Source organism: Antechinus flavipes, chromosome 3 (genome assembly GCF_016432865.1).
Source record: "Antechinus flavipes isolate AdamAnt ecotype Samford, QLD, Australia chromosome 3, AdamAnt_v2, whole genome shotgun sequence".
Taxonomy (NCBI): domain Eukaryota; kingdom Metazoa; phylum Chordata; class Mammalia; order Dasyuromorphia; family Dasyuridae; genus Antechinus; species Antechinus flavipes.
Window position 1 is genome coordinate 626,115,296 of NC_067400.1, and position 24,820 is coordinate 626,140,115.

The window sequence follows — 24,820 nt, forward strand, 5'->3', positions numbered from 1 at the left end:
GGGGAGGAGTGGGACGCCGAGAGACGCTGATGATTGGCTGGAGAGCGGCACCACGTGGTCCCGAGAAGTCGAAGGAGATTCGTGGGGAGGAGCTGAAGAACAAGGAGGAGGCGGCGGCGAAAGTTCACTCCAAGATCATCTTGGGATGCTAAGAAGAGGCGACGACCTCGGCCGCAAGGACTTCTGGGAATCGTAGTCCGGAGGCTAGATGCCTCTATGCTGAGCTTCTTTTCTCCCAACTTTGATCGCGTCTTCTGAGAGGAAGAAGCTCCAGGACGCACCGTAGAGAAGAGAGGAAGCCGCGATGGGGAAAGGAGGAAGATCAGAGCACCAGTGTCCCAGCGCTATGGTGAGGATCCCATAGCACAGAAAGAGGTAGGAGATCTCTCCAACTCACTCCTTCCCAAAGCTCAGCACACTGTCCGTGTTTTAGAACTCTTTCAGTAATGATCGGTTTGCTGATTTTTCCTTTTTCTTTCTTTTTCTTTAAAAAATACTATTTGAAATAAGTAAAATGCAAAAAGAAAAGAAAATACTATTTGTTACATGGAAATTCTCTTTGGGAGTGTGAGTGATCGGGATAATGTGGGACGCTATGTGATGATGGACAAAACAGAAAACATCATTGAAAACTTTTTTTTTTTTAATGTAAGCTGTATAATCTAGATAAAAAATTTTCCTGCATTCAATATATATATATATCTTGCATATCAAGTAAATCAAATAAATTTTACACAAAATTATTTACCATTTGATTAATTCCCTTCTTATCCCAGGTCTATTAATTTTTTCTTTGCAGAAGCTTTTCAATGAATCAATTGACACTTGTCAATAATTTTATTATGTGTGGGGCACCTAGATGGTGCAATAGATAGAGCCCCAGAACCTGAGTTCAAATGTGACCTCAGATACTTAGCACTTCCTAGCTGTGTGACTCTGCGCAATTCACTTAACTCCAATTGCCTCTCACAAAAAGTAACAAAAATGAGTATTCCTCTGTGTTTTCCGTAAAACAATCTCTTCGAGGGGGTGATTGGTAGATTTTTTTTCTATTTCTATTTCCCCTTCATGTTCTATCACTCCAGGGCAATTTTTAAAATTATTATTTCTTGTATTATTGTATCAAGGTTCTTTTTTTAGTCACAGCTTTCAGATAGTCCAATTATTCTTGTATTTTCTCTTCTTGATCTGTTTTCCAGGTCTGTTGTTTTTCTTATAAAATGTTTATATGCTGTTTTTTTTTTTTTTCATTCTTCATAAGTCTTTCTTGTTATTTCTTGGATCTCTCATAGCTTCCATTGGCTTCCCTTTGCCCAATTCTTTTTTTTTTTTTTTTTTTTTTTTTTTTTTTTTTTGCTGAGGTAATTGATATTAAGAGATTTGCCAGGGTCACCGAGCTAACAAGTATTAAGTGTCTGAGGTCAAATTTGAACTCAGGACTTCGTGACTTTAGGGCCAGCACTCTATTCACTGGGTCATCTAGCTGCCCCCTCCCCAACCCCATTCTAATTTTCAGAGTTATTTTCATCTTTGAGATTCTGTATCTCCTTTTCTATTTGGTTAACTTTTTTTTTTCATAATCTTGCTTTTCTTGGATGGTTTTTATTTTATTTTATTTACTTTTTAGTTTTTCCTCAATGTCTCTCATTTGATTTTTGAATTCTCTTCTGAGTTCGATAAATTCTCTCTGGGCAAAGAGCCATTTAACATTACTCTTTGGGACAGAAGAAACTTTTTTTTTTTTTTTACTTCAGTGTCCTCTGAGGGTGAGGTCTTCCCTATTCTTATAAGTTTCTTTGATTGGGTTCTTTCTTCTTTGCCAGTTCATTTTTTTTTTTTAATAAGAAATATTAACGTCTGCATTTCTAATCGTGGGATGGAGAGATGGTGCCTCTGGCATCCCTTCAGCTCTCCACTCTGACTAGGAACCTCAAACCAAGGGCTCGCCCTCCAGCAAATGCCGACAGCCAGCAGCATCCCTAATGCTTGCCTCTGCACTCCCGGTGTGCTGGATCCCTCTTGCCCAAGGCCGTGTCTCTGCAGACCGGCTGGGCCTGGCATTCCTAATCAGTCCAGGTTCCCTCTATCTGCCTCAGTCACCCGGATTCCCCACTCTGTCCCGGAGGGGAAAGTTTCTGTGTTCCCTGCGGAGATTCCAGCCAAGCCCAGCTGTTTCTGTATTGCTAGCCCGGAGCTCTTTGCATTTCACGTGGGTAATCCCAGCCTTGGGGGATTTCTTTGGATCTTTATGGGTTATACCAGGAGGTCCCCTGTTCTGCCCCAAGGCCGCTAATCTATATTTGCCCTGAGGTGCCATTTGTGGGGAAATCTGGAGAGCTTGAAATTTCCCGACCTGCTCCATCTCATTCCCAGAATCCTCCCTCAACTTGCTTTTTTTAAAAAAATTATTATTGTTATTGCAGCTTTTTATTGACAAAACATATGCATGAGTAATTTTTCAACACTGACCCTTGAAAAAACTTCTATTTCAACTTTTCCTTTCCTTCCCTCCGCCCTCTCCCCTAGATGGCAGATAGTCCCATACATATTAAATGTCATCAATTTACTTTCTTTTCTTTTCTTTTTTTTTTTTTAATAACTTTTTATTGATAGAACGCATGCCAGGGTAATTTTTTACAACATTATCCCTTGCATTCACTTCTGTTCCGATTCTTCCCCTCCTTCCCTCCACTCCCTCCCCCAGATGGCAAGCAGTCCTTTACATGTTGAATAGGTTACAGTATATCCTGGATGCAATATATGTGTGCAGAACTGAACAGTTTTCTTGTTGCACAGGGAGAATTGAATTCAGAAGGTATAAATAACCCGGGAAGAAAAACAAAAATGCAGATAGTTTACATTCGTTTCCCAGTGTTCTTTCTTTGGGTGTAGCTGCTTCTGCCCATCTTTGATCAATTGAAACTGAATTAGCTCTCTTTATCGAAGAGATCCACTTCCATCAGAATACATCCTCAAACAGTATCATTGTTGAGGTATATAATGATCAATTTGCTTTCAATAAAAATTCACACTAGAGCAAAACAGTATGAATGTGGGGAGACTTTTATCCATATCACATAGCTTACTTCTATGAGAGAATGCACACTGCAGAGAAAACCTATGAATACAATAAATTTGGGGAAGATTTTAACTCCAGGTTATTCCTTACTTATCAACAGAGACTAGAGAGCATGGTCCAATGTACTGAATGTTGGCAGACCTTCAGATCAAACTCACAACTTAACTTCCCATTAAAGAATTTAAAGAAAATAACATTTCTTTATTTTTTTCTTCAGGAATTTCAGGGAGAATTTCACTTCCACTATACTTATAAGTTCCACCAAAGAATCAATTCTGGAGAGAAATGAACCCTTCAGTGTCTCCAGGCAACTCTTTTTAATCTGTCTTACATATGAGCTGTGCATCTCAATTTGGTGGAGGGAATTTTTACATTAAGAGTTTCCTGATTATAAAGCAGCAGTCACCAAAACCATTTGGTATTGGCTAAGAAATAGATTAGTGGATCAGTGGAAAAGGTTAGGTTCACAAGACAGAATAGTCAACTATAGCAATCTAGTGTTTGACAAACCCAAAGATTCTAACTTTTGGGATAAGATTTCATTATTTGATAAAAACTGCTGGGATAACTGGAAATTAGTATGGCAGAAATTAGGTAAGGACCCACACTTAACACCATATACCAAGATAAGATCAAAATGGGTCCATGACCTAGGCATAAAGAGCGAGTTCCTCATATGTTAGAGGAACATAGGATAGTTTATCTCTCAGACTTGTGGAGGAGAAAGAAATTTGTGACCAAAGATGAACTAGAGACCATTACTGATCACAAAATAGAAAATTTTGATTATAATCAAATTAAAAAGCCTTTGTACAAACAGAACGAATGCAAACAAGATTAGTAGGGAAGCAACAAATTGGGAAAACATCTTTACAATTAAAGGTTCTGATAAAGGCCTCGTTTCCAAAATATATAGAGAACTGACTCAAATTTATAAAAAATCAAGCCATTCTCCAATTGATAAATGGTCAAAGGATATGAACAGACAATTTTCAGATGAAGAAATTGAAACTATTACCACTCACATGAAAGAGTGTTCCAAATCACTATTGATCAGAGAAATGCAAATTAAGACAACTCTGAGATATCACTACACACCTGTCAGATTGGCTAAGATGACAGGAAAAAATAATGATGAATGTTGGAGGGGATGCGGGAAAACGGGGACACTGATGCATTGTTGGTGGAGTTGTGAACGAATCCAGCCATTCTGGAGAGCAATCTGGAATTATGCCCAAAAAGTTATCAAACTGTGCATACCCTTTGATCCAGCAATGTTTCTATTGGGCTTATACCCCAAAGAGATACTAAAAAAGGGAAAGGGACCTGTATGTGCCAAAATGTTTCTGGCAGCCCTGTTTGTAGTGGCTAGAAACTGGAAATTGAATGGATGCCCATCAATTGGAGAATGGCTGGGTAAATTGTGGTATATGAATGTTATGGAATATTATTGCTCTGTAAGGAATGACCAGCAGGATGAATACAGAGAGGCTTGGAGAGACTTACATGGACTGATGCTAAGTGAGATGAGCAGAACCAGGAGATCATTATACACTTCGACAACGATACTGTATGAGGATGTATTCTGATGGAAGTGGATTTCTATGACAAAGAGACCTAACTGAGTTTCAATGGATAAATGATGGACAGAAACAGCTACACCCAAAGAAGGAACACTGGGAAATAAATGTGAACTATTTGCATTTTTGATTTTCTTCCCGAGTTATTTTTACCTTCTGAATCCAATTCTCCCTGTGCAACAGGAGAACTGTTCGGTTCTGCAAACATATATTGTATCTAGGATATACTGCAACATATTTAACATATATAGGACTGCTTGCCATCTTGGGGGGGGGGGTGGAGGGAGGGAGGGGAAAAAAACGAAACATAAGCGAGTGCAAGGGATAATGTTGTAAAAAAAATTATCCTGGCATGTATTCTGTCAATACAAAGTTATTATTAAATAAAATAAAATTAAAAAAAAAAAAAAAAAGAGTTTCCTGAACCAATTTGCACAGATCTCTACAAAATACACGAATGTGTTTTCCATGGAGAGGTTGCATGGCATAGTGGAAAGCTAACTTCATAGGCAAAAAGGCCAGGCTTCAGATCCCATTTCATTCTTTTAATTTCTTTTTCTTTTCTTATTGCTAAAGCCAGCATTCCTTCCTTCCTTCCTTCCTTCCTTCCTTCCTTCCTTCCTTCCTTCCTTCCTTCCTTCCTTCCTTCTTTCCTTCCTGCCTTCCTGCCTTCCTTCCTTCCTGCTTGCCTGCCTTCCTTCCTTCCTTCCTTCCTTCCTTCTTTTCTTCCTTCCTTCCTTCTTTCTGTTGGTTTTGTTATTGATATGGCCATTATGGTACTAGTTTTTCTGATATTGAACCAGCTCTCCATTCCTGGAATAAATGCCACTTGGTCATGGTGTATTAAACTACTGACAAATTGCTAATAATCTCTTTATTAGTATTTTACTTAAATTTTTTGCATCAGTATTGCATTAGGAAGATTGGTCTGTAATTTTCTTTCTCTGTTTTGACTCTCTGATTTAGGTCTCAGCACCATATTTGTTTCATAGAAGGAATTTGGTAGTACTCCTTCTTTACCCACTTCTCCAAACTGTTTGCATAGTATTGGAGTTGATTGTTCTTTAAAAGTTTGGTAGAATTCATTTGTGAATCCATTTAAATCAGGAAAATTTTCTTAGGAAGTTCATTAATGACATGTTCAATTTCTTTTTCTAAAATGGGAATATTTAAGTAATTTAATTCTTCTTCTGTTAACCTGGGCAATTTAGATTTTTGTAAATATTGATCCATTTTAGTTCGATTGTCAGACTTGCTGCCATACAATTGGGCAAAATAGCTCCTAATTATTGCTTTAATTTCTTTTTCATTGGTGGTAAGTTTACCCTTTTCATTTTTGATATTAGTGATTTGGTTTTTTCTTTCCTTTTTCTGATCAAATTAATCAGAGGTTTATATATTTTACTGTTTTTTTTTTCATAAAACCAACTATTAGCTTTATACGTTAGTTCAATAGTTTTCTTAGTTTCTATTTTATTAATCTCTCCTTAGAGTTTCAGAATTTCTAATTTGGTATTTAACGGGGGCGGGGGGAGGAAAGTTAATTTGTTTTGTGTTTTTTCCTAGCTTTTTAAATTGCAATGCCTAATTTATTGATTTCCTATTTCTCTATTTTATTCATGTAACTATTTAGAGATATAAAATTTCCCCTAAGAACTGCTTTGGCTGCATCCTGAAGGTTATGGAAAATTGTCTCATTATTGTCATTCCTTTGAATGAAATTATGCATTGTTTCTGTGATTTGTTGTTTGACCCACTCATTCTTTAGAATTAGAATGTTTAATTTCCAATTGGTTTTTATTCTATCATCTTTCCTTGGCCTTTTATTGAATATAATTTTTATTGAATCGTGGTCTAAAAAAGAAGCACTTACTATTTCTGCCTTTCTACATTTGATTGTGAGGTTTTTATGTTCTAATATGTGATCAAATTTTGTATACCATGAATTGACAAGGAAAAGATGTCAGATTCCACTTCAGACACATGAATCTGGCCACATCATTTCACTTCTCAGTGGCAATTATAAATTACAAATAAGATGTTAATCATCTAGAAAAGTTCTTCTGCATGAGCTCCCTTTTTGTTGTTGTTCAGTTATTTCAATGGTATCTGGCTCTTCGTGACTCTATATGGGATTTTCTCTGATGGAATTACAGGTGTAGTTAAAAAAAGAAGCCAAGTTGTAGAGGTCACAACTTATTTAAATTCCTTAATGTTTGGATACTTTGCTGATTTCTAATTTTTTACTATTATATGTATTTTTTTTTTTTAACATATGGGTCCTTTCTTGGCTTTTATGGGGTGTAAACCCAGAAGGAGCAATTCTGGATCAAATTAATAATTAAAAAATCCAATTATTTTTCCACAGTAATTAAACAATTCACAGTTCCACCAGCACTGATTTCCCCATGCCTATTTTCTTACATGTAGGAATTTCAATGGGAAATTCTTCCAATTTTGCCATCTTTATCAATTTGATAGTATCTTAGATTATTTTAAGTTTTGTCATTTCAATTAACAATTGAATTTTGAACATTTTTCAAGTGTTTGCATTTATTATTTTGAGAATTTTGTAATTTGGTATTCCTTGTGGAGGAATGTTTTTGAATCACTCTGACTTGCACAGCTCTCTTGCTGATTACAGATTCCTATTTTTATCAGTAATTTTTTTATGCCAAAATTTAACCCAATCCACATCTTTTTTTTTTCTAGCTGCAATGATTATGTCAAAGCTTTTAAAAAATCCTGTAACAATTTTGCCTCTCTAAAAGACTGCTGTAGTTGATTATTATAGTTGTGAAAGTTATACTGTATCATTCATTCTCTACCAATTTTATACTAAGACTTTATATTTAGATTGTTTAAAATTTGAAAAGTATCATTATGTATACTGTAATTAACGACCTTAAAACAATTTCTCAATAAAGTGCTATTCAATTGACTCTAATAGTTCTTGCTGAATAAAGAATTCTTTTCACAGTATGCTATGTTCTTAGCTTTATAAAAAAATTAACCTGTGTATGTTTCCTTCTAAGCTCTTCTTATCTGCGCCAGACCACTAATTGTCATTTCTATTTTTAATCAGTTTTGTAAATTACTGCTTTATATGGCAATTTGAGAGCCAGCAATAGCCATGTTGCTATTGCCCATGTTCTTTCCTCCTTTTATGTTTTGGCTTTTAACATGTTATGTTGATTATTTTTCTAACGTGTAACTATCTTTGCTATAAATCCCACTTGATCATAATAAACATTTTCTTGGACAAATCACTGTAGTCTGATTGGATTTTATTTAAAATTTTTGAATCAAAGTTCATTAATGTTATTAGTTTATAGTTTTCTTTCTGCAATTTATCTTTTTCTGGTTTAAAAATTAGGATTGTTTATCTCATAAAAATATTTTGGTGGTGTTCTTTATCGGTTTTTGGATAAAGTATGGATACTAATTTTTTTAAAGTTTTCTGAAATTCACCAGTGAATCAATCAGAACAAGTAGTTTTTAATCTTGTTTTATAGCTAGATCTATTTGCTTTTCCGATAATGGATTCTCTGGGATTTCTCTCTGGTTTTCTGAAGCAATGGGTATTTTATATATTTGAAGGTATTCCTCCATTTCTTTTGTGTTTTCAGTTTTATTAGCACAAAAGTGTGTACAACATGCTCTGATTATTATTATTTTTTATATATCTTGGCTTTGTTGTGATTTTACTTTGCTCATTTACTAATGTCAGGATCCCTGTGCCTCTCATTTTACTATTAGGAGACACCCAGTTTTTGAGAGCTAAGTCCCAGTAATTAAGCTGTGCCCTAAACTTGGTGTGACAATAATCTTTTGTGCTCACCTGCTGGAGGAACTCTGTCATAGTAACATTTCCGAATTGTTTCACTCCAGCCCCAGATAGTCCCTGAACTCAAACACTTATAGGAACTATATTGTATCATGAAAATAGGATCCAACCGTTTTGAGTACCCGCTCCAACAGTTGGCATTTCTTGGAACAATATAAGTGTCCTTGGGTCCTGTGGTAACAGTTACTAAATTATTAGAATTGTATCTTTTCATCATTCAGCGAGGTAGAGAAGCAGGGTTAGTGTGGCAGGAACAGCAGTGAAGTACCTGGGCTAGTTCAGTTTGCAGTTATGAGCTTGGGAATTCAGGAATTGTTAATATGTCCAGAGATTTTATTGATCATTGTAGGAAGCCAGCTGCTTCTGACTTTCAGGTCCCTGGGAAATAGAGGAGCTCCAAAAAATCTAAATAGTTAATAATTAATATGAAAATCAGAGAACACTTGGTGTCAGTCAAATCAATATATTTTGCCAAAGGGTGAGATCATCCAGAGGGTAAGCCAATCACTAAATTATTTCATGTACTCTTCTCAGCAACCAATTTTCTTTTGGATAAGAAAATGCATTATTTTAATTTTTTGAACTATCTTTTAAAGATAATGCTTTTCAGAACGTCCAGCCCCATTTGAACAATACAACAAAAGGCAGAGAAAAATTTCTTTTGCTTTTTAAAAATAATTTGTACAAATATATTTTTTTAACAATCTACATTTTCTTTTTTGAAATTCTTAAACTTTATTAATTTTCAACATTTATTTTTACAATATTTTGACTTACTTTTTTTTTGTATTCTCTCCCTTCCCACTTTCTTTCCCAAGATGTCAATTGATCTGATATATGTTAAATGTAACATATAAAAATGTATATATTTAAATATATAATATAATCATGCAAAATTTAAACAAAATCCAACTTATTTGCTATCTTCAACAATCAAAAATTTGGCAACTCAATCACCCTCAAATTCAATGTCCCTTAAAAAAATATCAGAAAACCCCCTAGACCAAGAATTTTCAATATTTTTCTTCTCATTCTTGGTCCTCATGGTTTAATATAGCCAAAGATCACATTGAGGTTAGAATTCCTTAAGACAAATAAAGAGCAAGAATTTATAGGGAGACAACAACAAATGCTTAAAGCAGAGTCTTACTGACTAAATACATAACAAAAAGGAAGCAGAAAAAACCCAGGATACTCAGACCTCATCCAGAATCTTAGAACAGATGTCTCATCTGGACATTCACTACTTCTGGGTTCATACTAGATAAACATCGAGGTTCACAGCGGGTACTGCTTTTCACTCATGAGTGGGGGCTGTATTCAGATGATCCAAGAGTTCACTCCCTGGGGATAGTCTGAAAGACCTGGTAGGGGTCATTTGATTTAGAGAGGGAATGAATAAGTAAAATTTCTTAAATTCAGAAAAAGAGGTCTCCTAATCTCCAAATATCTGTAACATGGAAACAATAACAAATTGATTCATATGGGGACAGTTTTCAGATAAAACATACTGATTGTTTGAGATGTATAACTCTGAGGAAACTTTCAAACGTCTTTGAATTTAAGTTTCTGATCAGCACAACTTAAGTCCTTGGTTAAGTGTCCCTAAACAAGTATGTATAGATGGTCCAATTTCCCAACTAGGTCTAGGTTCAAACAAGGCAAGAAGGGTTTTTTCCCTTCCAATTTCCACAACTGAATAAAGTTTTCCCTGTAATTGTACGAAACTAATTCCAGAACTGAATCACAATATAGAGTTCATTCAGTTCCCACTGTTAAGATTTATTATCTGAATCCCCTCAATTCATTCAATTTTCCTTTTTTATCTTATGGGGAAGTAGGGAAAAATATCTCTCCTGGACCCATATTCCATGTCAGTTGTTTTTCCAAAGAGATATTTCATATTGTCTTCTATTTTTTCCATTCTTTTGTATGGTGTTCTTTTTCTTCTTTAAAATATATAATAATTCTCTCTGCGAGAGAAGGTTTCTCGAGAAGATTTTTCTGGAGGCAGCCTTAGTATCAGTTCAGATCAATAATTACCCCAAAACGCAGCCAGGTGATAAAAGTTCAGATCTTTCATTGCCTCCAATATAGCCCAGTTAGCTTAGAGACTTATCTCTTTGCTTGGTTCCAAGAGCTCCCTCCAAATGTCTCCAAATCCAAAGGTTTTGTCCTTCAGCCTCTGCCTCTGCTTTCTTCAGCCTCCAGCCAGCACAAAGATGGAATGTCTCTCTTGTCTCCTTCACTTGGGGCTCGGCTAGCTTTCTGGCGAGTCTTTCAGACCAGCTTGGTCTCAGTGGGGAAAGTGCAGGAGCCCAGCCACCAACCACAGTGGTGTGAGATGAAGATGAATCTGGTTGTGCCTCTGAGAGGGCCTTCTCAATCTTCCGCTGAACTCTCGACTCGTAGCTTCTTCCTCTGAAAACTCCTGACTGGCCCCTTTGAAGCTCTATTTATTCGAGAGAGAGGAATTGTGGGATACGAGAGAGGGAGATTATGGGTTTTCTCCCTTAGTGCTCTCTGGCCCTAAGAGCTTCAAGGGAGGTATGAATTCACAAAATTACACAGTTAACTTTGTGAATCTTTCATACTTGTGAACTCCAATGAGTAAAGGTGTGAACACAAGCATTGTATCAATTAGTTCTACTTAGTACCTTGTTTCAGGCTCTATCCCAAAACATCTTCTTGTAAGATCAGATCAATAATCTATCAACTCTAATGAGTTAGCAGTTTGTAAAGATTCCAACACTTTTGGTTTTATTGTTTCTTGATTTCTAGCTTCCAATTTCCTGTGTTCTAATTTTTAAGAAATTACTTCTTCAATACCTTTTCCATTATCCACTTATACTTTTGAAGGATTTTTTTTTTCCCTTCAGTGAATTTTTGTGCATCTCTTTCCATTTGGCCAATGGCCAGTGCTTCTAAAGGCATTTTTCTCTTCATTGGCTTTTTGTGCTTTCTTTACCATTTGACCTACTCTGTATTTTTAGGATTTTGTTTTCTTAAGTGTTTTTTGGTGTTTCCTTTACCAAGCTGTTGACTTGTTTTTTGTGATTTTCTTGCATCATTCTCATTTCTCTTCCCAATTTTTCCCCGATCTGTTTTACTTGAGTTTCAAAATCCTTTTTGAGTACTTCTAAGGCCTGAGACCAATACATATTTTTCTTGGAGACTTTGGATGTAGGAAATTTTACTTTATTAATTTCTTCTGAGTGTGTGTTTTGATCTTTCTTATCACCATAGTAACTTTCTATGGTCAGCATATTTTTTTTTTCCATTGCTGCCACTGATACAGTCACCCAGAGGACTGATCTTGTCTGTGCTGGACTGTGCTTCTCATCCTGGTGCAATAATTTCCTTCTTCCTTCCTGCTCACCTAAGCTGTCTTGGGCTGGAAAATTGTTCCATTTTATCTTTTTGTAGGTACTGACCTTCTATAATGACTGTGTGGAGTCATTATTTAAAGATATTTGAAAGAGTTTGGGAGGCAGTCAAAAAAAGTCCCCGTTCTTACTCCACCAAATTGGCTCTGCCTCCCCATATACTTTTTATTAAAGAAAATAGTCAAATTCTGATGCTTTCTCAAAAGTTACTATTCCACTTAATTAGAAAACACTTACATTAAATCATTGTTGTATTACTTTGTCTAATCATTTTCTCTTTAGGAGAATATCATCCCTATATTATAATTTGACTAAAACCACAGATTAAAGTTGTAAGATGCTTAACTTGCATCCTATTGTAGCAACATAGAGATTCTCCAGTATAAATCTATTATTTAATAGATTTAGTATTATATTTTTAAAACTTCCTGATTATAGAAATTTGCTATATCCAAAAAAGGTTGTTATAACAATGTCATATAACATACGGGAGAAAAACTCCCTTAGCTCTGTTGGATTTCAGGCATGAAGCATATTAAACAGCCACTCATATAATCAGAGAGTATCAAAAACAAGACTCGTGAGCCACCAATTTCCTTCTCAAAATGGAAATAATGCCCTAGGGAAAATAGAATCAAAAGGATCCTGCCAAGATTATCCCCCAAATTTTCCCAGGCACCAACATTCAACTTAATAGTTCCCAGATTGCAGTACATGTCATGTTCTACTGTTGATTCCATGACAATTAGTATATTATAGTCCCAGGAATTTTTATCTCATAAAGCAAAATCTCACTACAAATGATGTTTCCCTAACAGTTAACATTTCAGTAATCTTTGCTAATCAATTAAAAGTAACAACGAATTGGGGCTTCAGACATATAGCAAATACCTTATAATTGATTCATCATTAATTTGTTGAAGCTATATCTTTAAAGCATCTTATACACTTTCATAATAGCAAAACTTTTTCATATGAAAATTTGCTATTATACTAAAATCATTAGTTTTATAATTTCTTATAACATAAATTTCATTAACTTATTTTAACTATAATCTATCTATTTAACTCAACTATTTCACAGTTTTCAAATATTTGTTTTGTCACATCTATTTAAAAACTCAATTCATAATCTAACAGCATCCAGATTAAAAAGAAGCAGTTTTGTCTAACAGCATTTCTATTAGAATGTTCTCTCAAATTTCACAATGTAAGAGAATTTAGAAATACAATAATATAACAATACCGTGTATTTAAGACATGAAACAAAACTTCAGGTGACATCAATTCAGTTAAATGCATTTACAAATTATCTCATATAAAATCAGTTAAAAATTAAAAAAATAAAAATTTTATAAAATGATAAAAATTAATTAAAAAAATTTAAACCCACTTTATAGTTATTGGGCATGGAACAGTTACATTGTATTAAAGAAATAAGAACAGTAACTATAGTCAACATTTATATAGTGCTCACATTATGTCAGCCACTGTGGTAAGCATTGGACAATTATTATTTTGACATTACCAACAACCCTGGAATGTGAGCACCATTATTATTTTTTTTTCTTTACATGTCAGGAAAATAGGACAAATCAAAAGGATAACTTGCTTAAGATTACACAGCTATAAATTTCTACAATACCAATGTATAAAGTTTCCCGACGCTTTTCCAGCAATTTTCCCTCGTCTTTATTTGGGAGCCTAATCTGCAATTAGGAGAGGTAAAAATATCAGAGAGAAAGGATCTCTGAAACTGGGGGAAGCACAGTTTAAACAATCTCTTTTCATGGTAAAGAATGAGTTAATAAGATTTGCAATAAAGATACAAATCATAAATCTACTCCTCCCCATTCCCATTTGATTTGGGATCACTTTCAAACAAGCTTGCTTCCTTATCACCATAAAACAATGGATCTGTTCATCTTTAAGAGGAAATTCTAAGGGTCATTTACTTTTATATAATTTTGTAGAATTTAATTCTTATGTTTTCTTAAATTCTATAGAGTGATATTCACTAAGATAATTCAAAAGGGAGTAAGAGTAAGTTCCTGGAGTTATATAAAATTCCCAGAGTTTTTCCCACAGTTTTAAAATAATCTCAAAACTCTATAATCTTGATATATTTCAATAGATAAATAAACTGTTTTTCTTTTTAGTGAAAAAATAAAATTCCTTTAATGGGAAGAAGAAATGGATTTCTCTAATGTGGTAAAAAAAAAAAATTCAAAATGGTGTTTTCCAAGACTTCCCATTTAAATAATGAAAAAAATTCCAAAACAAAACAGATAAAAAATTCTATGAAATCAAATTAATTTGATATCTTTGAGAAATAAAAAACTGGGACCATTTGAATCAGCCACAACTTCAACATTCCTGGAAGAAATATAAAAATAAAAACAAACCCTGGGATGGAGAATTTTCCACTTTTCACTTGTGGATCTTTGGTTTTAATCCAGATCAAAGGTCACAGCAAAAGTTAGACCATCTTAAAAATCAATCCAGAAGTGATTTTAAACATCCAGGGAATTGTTTGGAATTCTTCTGAAGCCTCCATGTCTAGACATCAGACATCTGAAAGCTCCAGAATCCCAGGAGTCCTCAGCTTTTCTCAGCCTTTTTATTGATCTGCTGGACTAATGTATTTCATTTTGAGTTTAAATGAACAAATCTATCCATTTATTTACTCAATCAATAAATTGTTTTGTGTACATTTCTCAGGAAACAAAACCCTTTTTTCCTGAAGAAGAAAATGGAGTGCTGATATCTAGAGTCAAAAATGGAACTCGGCATCTTTAGGATGGAGAACTGGATACAATGTTTAAAGACTATATGCAGCTATGCAGCCTGAATCTTTGCACAGTGATGCAGAAAAAGGGTATATAAAGAAGATAATTCGGTGACAGAAGGAACTCATCTAATTGGTGAAAACCAGTAATTATCGATTGAAAAACAACAGAAAGCCGCAAGATGTAGAACATTATGCCATTGCTTTCCTTTGTCTTTTTGAAATGCATTCAGTCACATAGTGTTCCCTGCAGGACTATAAAACAGAAAATCAACAGAAGTCAAGATTGCTTCATTGCATATTACACAAGATCTTCCCTTTCCCCTCTTTCCCCCCTCCCCCCCGCCTTTATTTTGAGAAAGAAAAAGTGAAATAAGTGCACCATCAGTTCAAATTTACTTGACAGTTGTAGAACTTTGGGTGTTGTTGCTGGGTTCAGAGAGGTTCCCACTCCCTGTCTGACCTGATAACCCTGAATACGGGCTGTCAATCAGCTGCCACCTGAGCAGTCCAGTGTGGCGGGTCTTGTGTGCCAAGCCTGGCTCATATATTCTTGGGAGCAGCTTCATTCCAAGCTACCATTTCCTGCTCCATCTGTACACTTTCTGAGCACATACTAAGGAAATATCCTAGTTCTAAAACTTGCCACGTCTTTGCCCTTCGATGCTTAACACAGCTGGCCTGGGGAAAACAGGGACACTGAACATGGCATCTGGGTTGGAATCAGAATCAGAGTCAGAGCCAGAGGTTGGGAAGAGGTCCACAGTTACAACATTACAAAAGAGGCTACAGACCAGCCAAAACTCAAACTTTGGAAGAAGTTCGACAAGAAAAGGATGTTGTAGAGCAAGACACGGACCAAGACATGGATGAGAGGGGATCTCGACTTTTTCTATATTTTTGTTCTTTTTTATAAATTCTTCCTCTGCAATTATTGTGAGTTAGGACAGTTTGGGGCAGTATTTCCTACCACTGGTGACCCTTGTCCCTTTGCTGAGCTAAGCCTTTTAAATAGTGCTGAGTAAGGATGGAGTACAGGCCAGCAATCTCTTCTGCACTCTGTGCTCGTTTGGACTTCTTTGGATCTTTCCCACGTGCCCCTGCACCCAAGACCTTTGCCATTCTTCTTCCCATTTTCAGCTTCCTTTGCGGGCTATCTTTCCTCATTAGATTGAAAGCTTCTGGAAGGCAAGGACTGTCCATTTTTAGCAAGCATTTGTACCTCCCATACTTGGCACAATATTTCAAAAATATTTATTGACCGACACAGCAGCCAACACAATCAACAGAGACACAGAAAAACTGAGGGTCATAGAAGGAATGTCACTAAGGAACTGGGTGTCAAGACCTGCAGCAGCCTCAGAGCCTTTGGAGCGGAAACTCTCACTTGACACCCAGAGAAACTGAGATTATGAGTAAGAAAGATGCCGAGAAATCAAGAATATCATGATTACAAGCTTCCCGGAACCCTAAGAGTCCAAATTCCTCACTGAGGTGTCGGGGAACAGACGGAGTGAGAAAGGCACTGAACGCCCATATTGGAAACAGCCTCAGAGTTTATAGAGTCCCAAAGCTTCATGTAACTCCCAGAGAAAACGTTCCAGAGCAGGAACATCAGTGAGGATCCCTGTGGCAGCAGTGGCAACATCAGCTTCCCTGGAGTCTGATAAGGAAGGGTCCTTAGGGATTTCAGAGCAACAGAACTGCAAGCAGCCGAACCTGTAGTCAAGCATCGACGCAGGACATACGGTAACATGGAGGCTCAGACAGGTAATATCCCTGAGGATCCCAGGGGGCCAAGCCTGGAGGCAGGCTTGGGATCAGTAGAATCAAAGGATTCCGTTAGAATGGGAAGAAGCCGAGGTGTAGAAAGGGAGAGCCACTGGACATGTCAGGGTGTTAAAATTTAAAAGGGCCTTTGGAGGCCAAAGGGTCTTCTCTGACATGGGCAATTAGAGGAGTCTCTAAAGAGGAATGTCACCCAGAGGATCCAATTCACAAGGAGCCCCAGTGGAAACAAAGAGCTACATCAGAGCATATGGAAAATGAGCTTCAAAGAAGACATTTCCTGGAGACAGAGTATTGATGGTAAGAATCCTCAGGTCCATGGGTCCCCTACCACACTAGAATGGGGGGAAATAGAGGATGAGACTGAAAGCTACACTGAGGAATCCAGAGTATAAAGAAAGGTGGAAGTCTCGGAGCCCAATAAGGACAAAACTTACCCTGAACAAGTACATCAGGAAAGGGAAGTTGCTGAGGATCCCAGAGGATCAGTCCATTTGGAAGCAGCCTCAGAAGTCTTGGAGTCTCAAATCCTCACTTGTCCCATGGATAGGTGCTGAGAGTGAAAAAGGCAAAACTGTAAGCAGAGACATTAGATTTGAAATTCTTCAATGAGGAAAGGAGAAACTGAGGCTTGGAGTGAGAAAGTCATTGAGCAGTCACAAATATCTGGACTGAAAACATCTCCGAGCTTACAAAGTCACACACCCTCATGTACATCCACACAGTCTTTCAAAGAGAGAGTTGTTCTGGGGGCCAAGATGGTGGAGAAAACAGTAATCACTGTCACCCTCTCACATTCACCTGCAAACAACCAGAAAGTAGTACGCCTAAACTAATCCTGGAACAGCAGAACCAACAAAAAGATAAGGTAAAACATCTTTCAAAGGGAAAGTAGTTCTGGGAGCCAAGATGGTGGAGTAAGCAGTAATAACTATCACTTTCCCATATTCACCTGCAAATAACCATATAAAATAGCAGACAGGACTTAGCAGCTGCAATATTATAGACTTGGAGGTCATGGAGTATAAGATTCTGGAAGGCAAAAGAGCCAGGACCAGAAACAAGAATCATTTTTCCAGCAAAATTAAGCATAATGCTCCCCTCCCCTTTATTTTCTGAGATAATCAGGATTAGGTGATCACTCAGCTAGCTAGTAAATGCCATGTGTCTGAGGCCAGATTTGAACTCAGACCCTCCTGACTTAGAGCTGATGCTCTATCTGCTGTGCCATCTACATATCCCAAGCAGGATACTTCAAGGGGAAACATGGTCACTCAATCAAGTGGAAGGCTTTCAAGTTTTCATAAAGAGAAGAGCAAAGTTGAACAAAAAAAAATTGATCTGATATCAAAACTCAAGAGAAGTTTTAAATGAGAAAAGAAAACATCACAGATTCAATGGAGCTGAACTGCTTGCCTTTCTCCATGGCAAGATGATATTTCTAATTATTTTTTTCTTCAAAAAGAACTTATATTGATACCTTTTAGTTTTTATATTGCAGATAACAGATAAAAAGTTAAAATTGTTCAAGGATAGCAATGCAACGTTCTATATTCACATCCTCCCCAAACACAAAACTCTAAACAACATTCGGGAAATATATTTAACCATTTCCCCCCCCCCTTGGGACCAATATTTACCCCTATCTCCTCCTTTTTAGGTCTTATAACTTCAGAAAGTCAACTGCATATTTATTGTGTGTTTCCTGTATTTCTTTTAAAGTATATTTATTTAAAACTGAATTTAAAACATAAAAATACAAAATATTTATTTAAAACATAAATACAAAATACAAAAAAGAATATAGAGAAAGAAAAAAATTGTCATGTACATAGCAGAACATGAGAGAATTCAAACTATATAACAATAAATTTCCATATCAAGAAAGCATTTATAATAATAGAACACATTGTATTCAGAATTATTGGTTTTCTTTGTTTCCTTGTAGGTTTTCTTTTATTCTATTCTGTGCACTTTTTACTTTATTCTTTTTTCTCCTTTCTTATCCTCCCCCAACAAGGTTACAGTTAAGCATGAATATATTTATGTTTTATACACATACACATCCATACATAGACACCTTTAATCATATACATATTTACACATATACATCCACATATGTCTATGTAAGGTTGTACTACCTTTTTTGTCCTCTGTTTCTCTGAAGGTTGATAACATCATCTTTCTTAGGTCCAAGTCTTTCCATATTTTTCTAAAACTACCAACGCTTCATTTCCTATGTCAGCAATATCTCAATCTTATACTATCTAATTGTTCCCAATAATCTAGAAAAAATTTAACATGGCTGAGATATAATGTAGATTTCTTTTTTGATTGAATCTTTTTTAACATTTTGATTTTGTTTGAGATTAATGATTATTACTCCTACCTTTTTTTCTAAGAAATTCTACTCCTAACCATTATTATTGTATTTCTGTGTAGCTCTTCTTTCCTATTCCTGCTAACTCTTCTATTTTACTTCTACCCTCTAGCTTGCCTTGTATTACTTAACCACCCCCTTCCAAGGATCCCTCCCTCTTTGTCCCTTCCCATTAATCTACCCATCCTTCTGTATACCCCACCATATCCTATTCCCATCCCTCTCATTTCTTTATACATTTTGATTAGTCTTATACTCTTCTAGAGTGTTCTTCCCTCTTAACTAAAACGGAGATGTTTTATGAAGATGGCTTCTGTCATGTAGTTTGAAATGGATCACCGCTGGCAGGTAGGTGATGCAAGTAGAACAAGTTTTGGCTCAGGAATCAGAAAGATCTGAGTTCGAATCCAGTCTCAGACACTTAACAGCAGTGGGATCTTGAGCAAGTCATTTATCCTGTTTGCTTATTTTTCTCTCTGGCTCCAAGAAGCTGCAGCATGCACAGAAGCCACATGCCAGGAAACCATCTGGGCAAAGGGGCTAAACCAGTTTGGGGGGGGTGTGTGTGACAGGTCCTAAACCGGTAGTGAGTTAAAGGGATGCTTAGCTTAAGCACATGAAGATCTCCCAACGAATGGGCAAAGCAATAATCCTTCCAAAGCCTCTGAAGGCGCTGAAGCCAAATTACAGAGTACTGAGAGTTCGGTGAGACACCCAAGATGCCGAGGGCATCCACTGCATTTCAGGCTGTCACAGGGTAGCCAGTGCACCGGACTGGGAGAGGGAGGAGGAGGATTGCGCACAAGATTGTCCTACAAGATCTATTTCATGCACACGTCAAGACAGCCCCGGGGGTGTCACGGATCCTCTTGGGGAGCGAGGAGAGAAAGGCCAAACAACAACGATTTGGTTACCCACCTGTAAAATGGCGATAACAAAAGAGATTATTTAATGATGATCAATTTGTCATTTGCCCTTCTGAAGAAAGGCTATTACTTAACATTATCTTCAGGAGAAACCCTCCCGGACTCACTGGGGAAGGGTCTCCTCAAGATATCTGCTCCTTAACTGGAGCTCCATTTCAGCTGGGAGTCTGACTTCGCTTTACTTTATTAATGGCAGATGCCTCCTCTCCGCTCCATTTCAGCTGGGAGTCTGAGTTCTCTTTACTTTATAAATGGGAGATCCCACTTCTCCGTTCCCCGCATGAGTTTCTGTTCTTGTTCCTTCAGTAGAGTCTGATACCTGCTGGCTCAGGATAGAGAAATAAAACCCCAGAAAGCCTTATGGGTATTCAGATTGCTAGGAACGGTTCAAAACTCATAACGAAACCTCCTTCTCCAGCTGACTCTCCCTCCTGCTGCATCCTGACCCCCATTCGACCACGAAATAATCAGGAAGAACTGAGGACTCAGCCCATATCCTCAGAATAGTTAAGTGTCTACAAATCTGAATGGGTTGTCCTTAGTCTGTCGGGGAAATTTGCTGTCAACAAGATAGACTTGGATTCCTGTAAATATAGGACTCTCTCTTGTTGTGTTTGGTTAGCAAAAGAAACTAACGATGTCAATTTTTGATTATTGTCAAGTGTTATTAATCAAGTGATTATGAATACCTCTTGAAGAAATATTGGGAAAAACTCTGAGATCATAGATTTTCAATGTTTTCCCTTTCTCTTGGTTATTATCAAGTGTTGTTATAAATAAACAAATATAAACTAAATAAAAACTCTAAGACCATGAATTTTCTGTTTTCCCGTTTTCTTATTGCCCTTCCGGTTTCATCTATGCCAAAGGTCACAGCGAAGTTTCAATGCCTTAAGATAAATCAAGATGCCACTTTAAAAATACAAGAAATGGTTTGGTATCCTTCTGGTACCTCTGTGTTGTGATGTTATGGTGCTCAGTGCTCCAGATCCTTGGAGATCTTTAGCTTTTCTCATTCTTTTTGCTGATCAACTTGACTGAGTTAATTCTGAGTTTAAATGTATCCATTTATATTATGCAATTCAATAAATATATTTCATGTACAGTTCTCAGTGAACTAAACTATTTTTTTTTGAACAAGAAAATGGATTTACTAACTTTGGGGACAACTCTTTCAAAATGGTGCAACTAGAATGTAATTCAAGGTTCCTTGCATTTTACCCGAATTTCCTCTACATGTTTCTTTGGGAGCATGGCCTAGAATAATAGAGGTTAAACAGGATCTCGGAGAGAGAGGGTCCCTGAATTGAGGGAGATAGCAGAGACTTTGATTTAAATAACCTTTTCTCTTTTCATGATCAAAGAAGAGTTAACAAAAGTTAATTATAAAATGCAAAGGCATATCCTTCCCTTCCCCCCCCCCCATTTACTCTGTGATTATTTTTAACTTCCTTTTATCATTGAGCTAAAATCATTGTTATTAATTTTTGGCAGAAAAAAATTATCTACATGTCATTTATTGAAAAATATCAAAACGAGAGCAAAATTTTCAAAACTATCTACATGACATCTATTTTATAGAATTTAATTCTTATTTTTCCTTAAAACAAATTTTATAAAGTAAAACCTGAAAATACACTAAAATAATTCAGAAGAGAGTGATTTCTGGAATTATGCAAAATTCCAAGAATTTTCCACTGCAGTAATTAATCTCAAAACTCTATAATATGAATTTATTTAAATATATTGATAAACTGGTTCATTTCTCTTTTTTTTTTTAGTGAAAAATCCATTTCTTAGTGGAAAACGAAAAATCTTTTTCTAATTTTAAAGAAAATATTTTTTCAAAATGGTGTTGTTGAGAACCTAAATAATAACTATTGAATATGTTGAAAAATATCAAAACGAGAGCAAAATTTCAAAACTAGACAGGGCAAAATTTAAACAAAATCCAATTAATTGGATACCTTCTGCAACTAAAAACAAATGGACCATTTGAATAAATAATCAAAATTTCACTGTTCCTTGAAAAACCCCTAAAATGAATAATTTTCTATGTTTTCCTTTTCACCTGAGGACCTTTGGGTTTAATCTGGACCAAATGTCACAGTAGAGGCATGAACACCTTAAGACAAATGGCGATGTGAATTTTAAAATATGAGCAATTGTCTGGAATCCTTCTGGTGTCTCTATGTCTACATCATGGGTTCAAAGTCCCAGCTCCCTGGGGATCCTTAACTTTCCTCAGTCTTTTGCTTAATCCACTGGATTGGAGGCTTGAATTCTGAGTTTAAATAAACAAAGTTAGTCATTTATTTTATTCATTTGATAAGGTGTTTTATGTACTTTTTTCAGGAATTTAAACTTTTTTTTTTAAATAAGAAAATAGGTTTCTGTCATTTTAAGGACAACTTTTTCACTTAATAGCATTTTATTTTTTCCAATTATATGTAAAGATAGTTTTGAAGATTCATTTTTTTCATTTGTTTTTATTCATGATTTTTTTTTTCTGAGGCAATTGGGGTTAAGTGACTTGCCCAAGGTTTCACAGCTAGGAAGTGTTAAGTGGCTAAGGTCAGGTTTGAACTAGGGTCCTCCTGACTTTAGGGCTGGTATACTATGCACTGCACCACCTAGCTGCCCCTTTTCATTTGTTTTTAGTTTCATTTTCCCCAGTTTTACTATTTTACTAATGACATTTTGGAGGGGTGTGTGTATGTGTGTGTGTGTGTGTATATATATATATATATATATATATTATCACACATGAGATAGAAAGATATATATTATCACACATGAGATAGAAAGAAACATGAGCATGTGTTGATTTCTTTTCAGTCTCCATAGTTCTCTCGCGGTATGCAAATGGGATTTTTCGTGCAACTTTTCTTGGGATTGTCTTGGCTAGTGAACCCCTGAAAAGGGCCAAGTCTATTGGAGTTGATCATGGCACCATTTTGCTCTTGGTGTAACCAGTTTTTCTGGCTCTGTTTAGTTCACTCAGCATCAGTTCATGGAAATCTTTCTAAGCCTTTCTAAAAACAGTCTTTTCCTCATTCTTGCTAGGACAATAATATTCCATGACTTCCATATACTATAACTTTTTCAGTCATTCCCCAATTGATGGGAAATGCCATTTTCCAATTCTTTGCTCCACAAAAAGAGCTGCTGCAAATATTTTTTGCACAGGCGGGGTTTTTTCCCCTCATTTATGATTTCTTTGGGATAGAGACCAAATAGTGATACTGCTGGATCAGAGGATATGTACAGTTTTCTAGCCCTTTGGGCAGATCAACATTCATTTTTGTAAGATTTGTTTTTTTGAGGGACCCAGAAGAAATTTGAATCATTTGAACTGGTCTGAACTATTGTCTTTGGAAAAATATTGGAAAGATTCCTGGGACCTGGAAATTTCCAGCTTTGAGCCTTTGGGTTTAACTGTTCTAATGGTCACTGTCGGAGAGAAGTTGTTCCTAAACAAAACAACAACAAAGAGAGCGATTGTTTGGAATTCTTCTGGAGTCCCTATGTCCGAAGACGGGATTGTGGGTGTCTGGGGGAGGGGGGGGGGAGGGTTTATGTCAGTAAGTGGAATCCTGGGAAAGCAATCCACCAGGGGACTGCATTTTGCCAGGACTGTTGTTGGTGCCAGGATTCCTCTGACGATGTTCCAGGAGGGGAGAGTGAATGGGTTCGGGGGAAAGGCCCAGACTACGTCTTCCTTCTGGGCAATGCATGAAAGGATGAAGGGCAGGAAGACGGGCAGCTGGCAGTGGGTCGGCGGGCAGGCTGGGTGCTAAGGGAGAACTGGGGCACGTGGAGGCGTTGTCAGGGCTAGCAGGACTTCATTTTCCATAAAGGCCCAACATCTAAAATTTTGGAGGGTGATCCAAATCTCTTCCAGGCCGAACAAAGAGTGCATCATGTGGGGCTCGGTCAAGGACAGCATGATGTCGATGAGGAGGGCGAGGTGCTGTAGGACGGATAGCACTGTGACGTTGGTGGGCGTGTCCCAGGAATTGTCATGGATCACCAGCCATTCGTCGGAGTTATGCGGGACACGGAGCAGGATCTCTTCTAGATCTCGGAACCTGCTGAGTAGCAGCCCAACGTCGGTCTGGTTCAGCCAGTGGCGAGTCTGAAACATTGCCCAGAGAGCCCAGGTGATTCTTGTCTCGGAATCTGGACGCTTCAGGCACCTTTGGAGGCTGAGCAGGGGGGAAAAAAGCTGCTGTAAGTCCAGGTCCAAGATGGGGATCCAGAGATCGACCCAAATCGGCAGGACCCAGGGGATGTGGCCGATTTCCTGCAGGCCATTCCACACCTCCACGCTGCTGAGAACCTGGGTTGCCAACAAACCTAACTCCGTTTTGAGCTGGGACACCTGATTACACAGGCGGGGTATGTCTTCCAGCAAGCGGTCGAGCATCTCCCAGAGATCTTCCACCAGCCGGAGGAGCATGTTTGCGGGCAATGGGCTGCGGGTCTAGGCCACCCAAAGGCGAAATGGTCTCCGTTTCTTGGACCCCTTGATACCCGGAGGCATCCAGAAGGCTGGGAAGGGAAGGCTGAGCGAAGCAAGGTGCTTGAGAGCGAGCTCCAAAGACCTTTCAGTCCTTTGGCTTCCAGCGGGAAGAGAAACTGAGGCCCCTCGAGGGAGTGGAGAAACCAGAGTGAGGGAGCGAAGAGTGAGGGGAGAAACCAGGGAGCCACGGGGCAAACCGGCCGGGGAGGGAGTGAGAATGAGGGGAACAAAGAGGGACGGAAGGAATAAGGGCTTCTCCTCTGCCCGGCCCAACAGGGGCTGTGCTCCTCGGTGCCCCGGCCCCGGCTCTTTTATAGAGAAAGCGAGCTCAGTACGCTGGGAAGCTTCCCGGCGCTGATTGGCCCAAGGTTCCCCCACCAGCTTCACACCCTCCTCTCAGGGACCCTCAACCCCACTGGCGCCGGGAAGGGGTTCCTGCCTTCCATTCTGAGCTTCCATATTTCTCAGTGCATTTCAATACACCGATGAATATGTTCCTTTTTTCTTTCAGTGAAAAAAAA